The following is a 10,145-nucleotide window of genomic DNA, read 5'->3' on the forward strand; positions in this document are numbered from 1 at the left end:
TGAGATTTCTCTAAGGCATAATCTTTGCAGAACTTAAAATGAGGACTATAAAGAAAATGTATGTAACAGAGACCATTTCAAAGAAACAATGATATTTTTAGCAACTCTATATCTCATAGAAGTTTAATACAATGTGTGTATGTACACATTTACATATATTTATATATGAATGTATATACATGTACACACTATATATAGTGAAAATTAATGAAAAAATCAAAAATGCAAATCCATCTGGTTGGTTGGCTCAGTAATTGATGTCAAATGGACAGCCACATGAGAAGAACAGAAATAATCCCAAGTGTGTGTGTGTTTGTATGGCTTATGTAGGTATAACATATATAATATTTTATATAAAATACAAAATTGCATACAATTACATATATACATATTGTATATGTTTTGTATATATATTCAGAAACTAGATATCACAAAACCAAATATTCTAGTTTAAAGAAAATGAGGTACAGATCAAATCAGAGAAATATCATCAGAGGATGCTTATATGGCTGAGAAACAAAGCAATGTTAACTATCTTAGGGAAATGCAAATCAAAACTGTTTTGAGATTCTGTCTTATGAATGTTCAAATGGCCAAAACAATAAAACAGATGACATCTCATGGTAATAAGGATGGGAATAAAGGGAATATCCATCCATTGATGGTGGGAGTATAAACTTGTAGAGTTACTAAGGAAATTTATATGGTAATTACTCAGAGAACTAGGAATTCAGCTACTTCAAAATCCATCTATATCACTCTTGGGAATATACCCAAAAGATGTTACATAAGGACACTCACTAGACATTGCTAATTGTTGCTGTATTCATAAGAGACAGAAAGTGGAAACAACCTAGTTGTCTCTCACCAGACGAAAGGATAAAGAACTGTTGTACCCACCCATCCACCAAAAACAAACAGTCTAGTTAGAAACCCATTGAAGATAATTCAGCAACTGTGAAAAGGATGCTGAAGTGTACTTCTTCACAACTGATGGATTATAGAGGGCAATGTGTGTAAGTTTTCTTTAAGTGACTGGCCATTAGGAACTTGACCATGCTTTAGTGGTAACACAAATTGGAAATTCTTTCTTTGTCTTCTGTTTTCCAGATTAGGTAGAGAGGTGGAAAAGGTGGGGTTGGACCTAGGAGGACAGGAAAGTGAGTGATTGTTGTTTATGGTGTGAAATTCCCAAATAAATAAAAATATTACTTTGTAAAACATGAAATTGTGAGGCCTCCTGAAGCCCTGTTGCTATCGGGCCATGCTGCCACCAGAGTCCATGTTTATGACCTTAGTTTATGAGACTGTAGATGATTATGATGGCATCCTACAGCATAAGGCTATGTTGATGTCATAGATATTTACTACCACCAAAGATCAAACTGAGGTTCCATAACACATGCTGTCACCAAAAACCATTAGGAAGACTATGATCAGATCATAGTCATATATATATATGACTACAGACTCATGATTATGAGAGGAACATAGAAGGTTTTGTGTACCTGCCCTCCCCATACTCCACCTTTCAAAATGTTCTAGCCTAGGTCAAACATCACTGAAAAGAATCCATAAAAACAGTTAGATGAATCCAATGTGTAGGTCTCCACAATTAAGGGCTTTTGATGAGGGTACACGTAAGTAATGACTCAGCTTTCTTTTAGGAACTGGTTACTGGTTTGATCATACTTCATTGAGTATATGAGTATATGGAAAAAGTAAATTGGGCTTGTCATTTCTTGTTTAGTTCTTATTCTTGTTTTTACTGTTCTTGCCCTTCTTTTTCTTCACTTCCTCCTCTACCTTCTGCTTCTCTTCCACATTTTTGTTCTTCTTTTTCTGCTTCTGTTCTTTCTTCTTCTTCTTTTAGGGGGAGGGCAGGCTCAAAGGTGAGGGATAGACCTGGGAAAAGTGGATCAGGATGCATTGTGTGAAATTTCCAAGTAATAAAAATATGTAGGAAAAATAGAAGAACACAATACAGAAGTAAATTACACAATGGAGCATTGCTCATCTGTTTAAAAAATGACATCATGACCCTTGTAGACAAATGAATGAAATTAGAAAAAAAATTATCCTGCTTGAGTTAACCCAGATCCTGAAAGATAAATAGTTTAAGTATTAATTTATATGTAAATATTAGTAATGAAATAAATGATAATCAAACTACAATTCAAAGATCCAGAGAATTTAGAAATAAAAAAAGAAATTAGACAGAACACATGGACTTCCTTGCACTGGGGAAGTAGAATGGATTTTGCATGTGGACTGGCAACAGGTAAGGAAAAGGAAAGAGAGAATACAATGGTGAGTGGGAAAAGAGAGAAGATTAAAGATTTAAATGAGCTGCACAAACACAGTAACTTAATCAAGGGCAGAAATATATGATATACATATTCATATATATTATTATTATAAAAATTGACCTTAAATATATTTCAATAAATCTCGATTCATACCAATGCAAGATATCCATCTCTATAGCATAGTCCCCTTTAATTGAAAATATTTATAAACAATCATTTTGGGAATTGGGCATTAGTTTTCTCTAAAATATTTATTGCTGCTTGTTGGGTGAAGTATTTTTGGGGGTGTTTATGCTGACCTTTCAGGTGCTCTTGGTCCATCAAACCACATTAGTCTAGAATTAATCAACAATTTCTCATCATCTGTGGAAACAAGAGCAGAAGCTCTTTTCCAAAGCAACAAATACTTAGACCCAAATTTTGAAATCAAGATACCTTCAAATAGGTTGGTTTAGTGTAGCAATCCATACAATGAAATATCTCTCTGTATTTAGCTCCTTCAAAGTCAAAAAATTCAAAGAAAACACAATAATGTGTGTAATCCAAACTCCGAGAATTTTCCATCATTACACGGCTTATTTTTCTTTATTACTTTCTATACAAGTTTAATATTCATTTTATTATCTTTACTATTTAATCTATGACTGCTTGTACTCTTTTATATTATATTTTCCGTCTCTTTACTCTTTTTCTTCACTTTCCAAGTCTATGTACATTTTTTAAACATACTGTGACCCATTTAGGGGTCTATTATTTTTATGTGAATCTGTCTTTATTGTGTATCTGTAACCATTTTCTTATATGCTGACCAAATGCCTCCCCTTTTAAAAATGCTAAGTGGGTGTGGCTAGGGCCAATATGGCCCTGCCTGCTTGCTCCACCCAGTCCAACATAGTGGAGGCATGTTTGCCTCCTCTGTAAGCCAAGCAATTTCCCTCATTTTCAGGCACACAGCAGGTCCATGTTGCCATTAAAAAAAGTTGTAGGACTCTGCTCACAAACTCCATTTAAACGTTCTGTAGTTGGACCTCCCAAAAGAGTCAGAGTTTGTAATGGCCCAGGTACCCACCATGTCAAAACCATGTTGTATTTTTTTTCTGCTGCTGAAATAGGAAGGACTCTTTTAAATGAACCACTAGAATACAGAGCAAGAAGCTGTGTTAAACTCTGTTTTTTGTTTCTAGAATTCCTTTCTAAGTTTCTCAGGTTTTATGTGGATTTAACTAGCATGCATTGGAGTGCCAATTTGTTGTTTCAGGCCACTTTTTTTGTTCTCAGTTGCCCAGACCCAAAATTAGCATACAGAAATTGTATTATTACAACACTGCTTGGGCTATTATATTTAGCTTCTTAGTGGCTAACTCTTACATCTTAATTTAACCCATTTCGATTAATATGTATATCACCTTGTGGCTATGACTTACCTGTAAGATTATATCCTGCATCTGTCTCCTGCAGGGCTATATGGCTTCTCTCTGATTCCACCTACTCTCTCTATATACATATCTCTTCTAGCCAGGCTATATTCTGTTAAGCTATTGGCCAAAAGCAGCTTCTTTTTTCGCCAATAAAAGCAACACATATACAGAAGGACTTTCCACACCAGATAGTAAATATAAAAATGTGAGCAAATCTGTGCTAGGCAGATATATGTCTTAGTTATGGATAAAATTGGTTGCTTGGTATATGCATTATATTTTATTAAATCTATTAAATAAGTCTCTATATAATGTGTGTTCAAATTAAAACATTTTAATAGGATACACTCTGCTGAGGGATACAAGATTAAGCTAGTTAGCATGTATACATGAGAAGCTCATATTCTTTGCTATTATCCTCTCATTGCTCATAATTAAAATATATGTGATATAGTTTCATATATCTAGGGAAAGGAAAAGCTTCCACACTGTTGCAAATTAAAACATTCCTGATCTCCCATAGCCTTTTGTTGCTGTCTTTGTGACAACGGCAGCCAGGATCTATTATTATACATGAATCCCACTTAAGTATCTCCAGAGCCCTGCTATATTATGTTTAAGTTTCTTCATTTATGCATTCTATGTACCACTAATTTTACTCTCAGAAACACATGTTCCATTTTTTTCTCTCTCATTGAAACTATCATTTTCTTTCTATCAGTGAGCCACATTCAAATCAAAGTAGCATGATTAAGTACTCCAGGATGTTTCCTTATGAGTTTTTCATTTGGAAGTTTTCCTGCTCATGCAAATTGATGTGAATTAAAATTTTGCCATTGGTGTTTCAGACATGCCCAGATATGTTTTCACAGTGAGTTCAGATAAATATTTCTTTGATGTTTCAGTACCTAGCACTTATTAAGTGCTGGGAAGATGTACAATAAATAGATGTGTATAAATGTCATTAAGACACAGAAACTATCAGGAAAGGAAGGGAATGAGCTGTAAACCTTCCTCCTACTCAGAAGGAAATTGTGCATAGGACAGTTCCTAAAATCAAAATATTATTTTTTGCATCTTTAAAATAATTTATGTTGACTTGTTCTGTTTAATTCTATTACTTTAACTGTTCTGTACTGCATTTTTATTTTGATTTTACTGTTTTTATAGAAAATGAAGATGCTATAGTCAAGACAAAAAATCTATCAAATTTTTATGTATATATACATGTATTTATATGAGAAAATATCAGAAAAAACAATCAAATGTTAATCATGTAAATTTAATAGTACTTTTTTTTACCTTCTAGAGATAGAAATGTAAATAAATAGAAAAAATGAATGAATAGGAATTATAGAAGGCTGTGGTTTTTGAGACTCATGTCAATTGTGAATTGTTTAAATTGTAATACTAATTTATTTTAATTATATTATATGTGAATAATTATAATTATTCTTTTCCTCAGTTAAATACACAAACATTACCTCATAAGTTCACAAAAGAGTATATGAAGAAGGAAATAAGCAACTACACTTTTCTAAACTATGGTATTTTATAATTGTTTACCAAAAATTGAAAACAATACCTTACAATTAATACCATTCCTGACAACATATCTGAGTTTAATTTTTCTTCCAAAAAGTAAGATGAAAGAGAAAATTGCACTTTAGTTACATATTCGTTTTAACTGTGACCCATTCAAACTATTTACAAAAGAAATAAATTATAGTCTGATGGTCTCTGTTATGTTAATTATAAAATTAGTTTATCACTGATTTATTTTAGAGAAATAAAGCTCTTTTGACTTTTTTTTACATGATGTACCAAAATAATAAATGTACAAAACCTACTTGAGTTAACTGTGAGCTTTTCACTAACTAAAAATATGTGTATGATTGTTCTGAGCACCATGTGTAGGAAAATAATAAATCATACTTATGAAGTGTAGGAGGGAGGCTGCTTATTTGTCCCAGCTGCCCAGAACTGAAATAATCACACAGAAACTGTATTAATTAAATTACTGCTTGGACCATTAGATCTAGCTTCTTATTGGCTAACTCTTACATATTAATTTAATCCATTTCTATTAACCTGTGTATCACCACATGGATGCAGCTTACCAGCTAAAGTTCCATCTGGCTCCAGTGGGCTACATGGCTTCTCTCTGATTCTGCCCTTCTTTCTCCCAGCATTAGTTTTCCCTGCCTACCTCTACTCTTTTGCCTTATAAGGCCAACCCAGTTTTCTTTATTAATTAATCCACATCGATGATGTCATTTTGTGTAGTCATGATTATTCCTACAATGAGATGATAAATAATATTTTAATTGTTAAAAGAGCCATTGAAAATTGATTTCTAAGAATTATGCAAATGAGAATAATATTTACTCTTCCGCCATTAATGCTTTGGTCATTCCCTTCAGACTACAGACATTAAATATGCCAGTTCAAAATGAATAGTTCTAGATATTTTATGTTTTGATGACTAAATGCAGCTTGTTTCTACATGTTTCTCATGGCCTGAAAAATAAAATTTCTTCTTTGTGAGAGTGTTCTGCTTATTTGTCATCACTAATATGAAATTGCATCACACTTTTAAATATGGGATCACCTTGAAGTGAGGAGATTGTTCTATGAATATTCTATATTAAATATAAATTATAACTTTGCTATGCATTTGTCAAAACTGTAAGTACATTCCAGTCTTCTAGTATAATCTCTATCTGTACAAAATCACAGTCTCATTAAGTTATACCCTGGCATGTCTATTACCTTAATGTTGTTTGTGTTTTTGTATCACTGGTTGTTATTATTGGTTTTATCAAATAATTTATGTCTGTTTCTTAAAAGCATATTTCAGACTAGAAAGTGGAAAAATAAATTATTATATTTACCTAAAACATATTTAATGCTCTGATTTTGAAATTATACAATACGCTGCACTCCATCTCTCAATGCAAATGGGTAATTGTGGAAGGATAAAACAGTATAAGAGCCTGTACTGGTAGGTGACTACAAGGAAAAGCTATCTTTTGGCCAAAGTAGAACAGTTGCACATATAAATTCACAGAATTTGTGAAATGATGTATAAAATATGTTCAAGCCCCAACCAGACAACATCTCAGCATAGAGGAGTGAAGTTGGACATGACAACCCTGTCTTAGATGCAGAACTCTTGTCAAATGCTATCTGTGTGGAGAAAGGAAAACAGTGTGGTCAAAGATTAGAATCAAAAGTAAGCCACTTTACATTGAAAGACCACACAGACAACAATTCTTGGGCAGTAGAAGTTAATCTTGAAGAGAAAAAAAAAAGCACAAAAGCAAATCCCATAGGTTGTGTGTATAGTCAATATGATATCAGTCATGAAGAATTAAGTTGTAAATTGGGTGAAAACACAATGTATGAATTTATCAAATAACTAAAAAATATTAAGTGCAAAAACTTGCAAAGTAACAAATAAATCAGTGAAAGTAAGAGATGTATTTAATATTTAATGATATGCAATAAACACTATTACAATTAAGTCATGCAAATAAACTCATGTTTATTGATTAAAACTGAAATACTTAATACCAAACAATACTAATGATATTATCTCATATATATATAATATATAAATATTTATATATTTAAATATATATATAAATCAGTAGTATCCATGCAATCACTTCTTGTATGTACATTATAATCAATATCTTATTGCAAATAATTAAAATGTTCTGGAACTTTCCTACATTGGGGTTCTTTTTCATAACTATGATATGATAGCTGTAAAACAAATATTGCAAAACATCCTTATTTTTCAGAATTTGGGTAATGTTCCTTAGGGAAGGACTAAACGTGAAAGAAAGACAAAAAGGGAAGGAAATGAAAGGAAGGAAAAATGAAAATTAAAAATTAATCTTACTCTTGAATTTAGGTATTAGAAAGTACTCTAGTAAAAGGATAGAAAAAGTAAAGAAAAAAAAAGAAAAAAATCCATCATAATAATATATATTGTCTATTACAAGTATAAAATAATTTCAATAGAGATTTCTTCAAATATATCGAATTCTAATGGGAGGGTAACATCAAAGAAACACTATGGGTGGAGTATTGGACTTGATACAAGGTCATTAATAATGGGTAATCAACAGTGCAATGAAACTGATATGCATTCAGAGTAGAACCAAAGACAAAGTGATAATATTGATGTAAAACATTTTGTGTGAAAAAAATCATAAGTAGAAAGTGGTTTGGCACAGGCTACATAAAATAGCTTTGGTTAACACTAAGCAAAAAAGGGAAAGATCTCTTGAACTAGAACTGTAAGTCTTTGAAGAAGGAAATTGAGAAAATACCAGAAAATGGAAATATCTCTATGCTCTTGGATAGGAAGGATCAACATAGCAAAAATGTCAATCCTACCAAAAGCAATATTTAGATTCAATGCAATCACTATCAAAATCCCTACACTATTTTTTCACAGAACACGAGAGAACAATAATCAACTTCATATGCAAAAATAAAAAGCCCAGAATAGCCAAAGCAAACCTGCACATTAAAGGAACTTCCAAAGGCATCATCATCCATGACATCAAGCTCTATTGTAGTTACAGTAATAAAAACAGCTTGGTATTGACATAACAGCAGACAAATTGGCCAGTGGAATCAAACCAAAGAGTTGGATATTAATCCACACACCTATGAACATCTGATTTTTGACAAAGAAGCTAAAATCATTACATTGGAGAAAAAAGATAGCATCATCAAAAATGGTGCTGCAATAATTGGATGTCAATATGTAGAAGAATGCAAATAGATCCATCCCTATCCCCATGTACAAAACTCAAGTCCACATGGATTAATGACTTCAATTTAAATCTGACCACACTGAATGTAACAGAAGAGAAAGTGGGAAGTAGCCTTCAATTCATGGGCACGGAAGACTACTTTCTAAATATAATATTAGTAGCACAGACACTGAGAGTAACAATAAATAAAGAGAACTTCCTGAAACTAAGAAGTTTATGTCAATATTGACACAGTCAATAGGAGAAAAATGTAGCCTACTAAATGGGAAAAGGTCTTCAACAACTCCACATCAGACAGAGGACTGATATCCAGAATATAGGAAGAACTCAAAAAAATTATTCATTAAAATTCCAAATAATCCAGTTTAAAAATGGGGTACAGAAATAAAAGGAGGATTCTCAACAAAAGAATCTCAAATGGCTGAAAGACATTTAAGGGAATGTTCAGCATCCTTAAACATTAGGAAATGGAAATCAAAATGTCACTGAAGTACCATCTTACAATAGTCATGGCTAAGAAAAAAAAAAACATCAATGACAGCTTATGCTGGAGGGGATGTGGAGTAAAGAGAACACTCCTTCATTGTTGTTGGAAATGTAAATTTGTACAACCACACTGTAAATCAATATGGCAGTTTCTCAGAAAATTGGGTATCCACCTATTTTAGGACCCATCAATACCAGTCTTGGGCATATACTCGAAGGATGCTCAAGCATGCTACAAGGACATTTGTTCCACAATGTTCATAGCAGCATTATTTGTAATAGCCAGTACCTGGAATCAACCTAGATGTCCCTCAACCAAAGCATGAGTAATGAAAATGTGATACATTTACACAATGGAGTACTACACAATGGTAAAACACTGTAGTGAGCTGTGTGGTGTCACACCTGATGGAGATGTATAATCAACTCCTGAGATGGCTAAGGCCTGACCTATGCTATGATCACGCAATGATTATCAGCTGCCTGCATATGTGTGAACCTATGGGCAGTGCCCACCTGGCAATCCTGGATTGGCAGCCCATGCCTGCTTAAGGGCTGGGAGAAGTTTGCCCAGAGAGAGGGGAAGAGAGAGAAGAGAGGAAGAGAGAGAATGAGAGAGAGAGGAGAAGAGAGAGAGAAAGAGAAAGTGAATAAAGTCCTGGAATAAACTGCAGTGAGAGGAGCTCTGGTGGTCGCATGATCCTTGCGGGACGAGGGTAGAGCCGTGACAAAACACAATGACATCTTGAAATTTGCATGCAAGTGGATGGAGCTAGATAAAATCATCCTGAGTGAGGTTACCCAGACACAGAAAGATGAACATGGAATATACTCACTCATAAGTGGATACTTTAGCGATCAGGGAAATGCAAATCAAGACAACTTTAAGATACCATCTTACACCTGTCAGAATGGCTAAAATCAAAAACACCAATGATAGCCTTTGCTGGAGAGGTTGTGGAGAAAGGGGCACACTCATCCATTGCTGGTGGGAATGCAAACTTGTGCAACCACTTTGGAAAGCAGTGTGGCGGTTTCTCAGGAAATTCGGGATCAACCTACCCCTGGACCCAGCAATACCACTCTTGGGAATATACCCAAGAGATGCCCTATCATATGACAAAAGCATTTGTTCA

Source organism: Alexandromys fortis, unplaced genomic scaffold, assembly GCF_014885135.2.
Source record: "Alexandromys fortis isolate MF-2015 unplaced genomic scaffold, M_Fortis_MF-2015_v1.1 scaffold_12, whole genome shotgun sequence".
Lineage (NCBI taxonomy): Eukaryota > Metazoa > Chordata > Mammalia > Rodentia > Cricetidae > Alexandromys > Alexandromys fortis.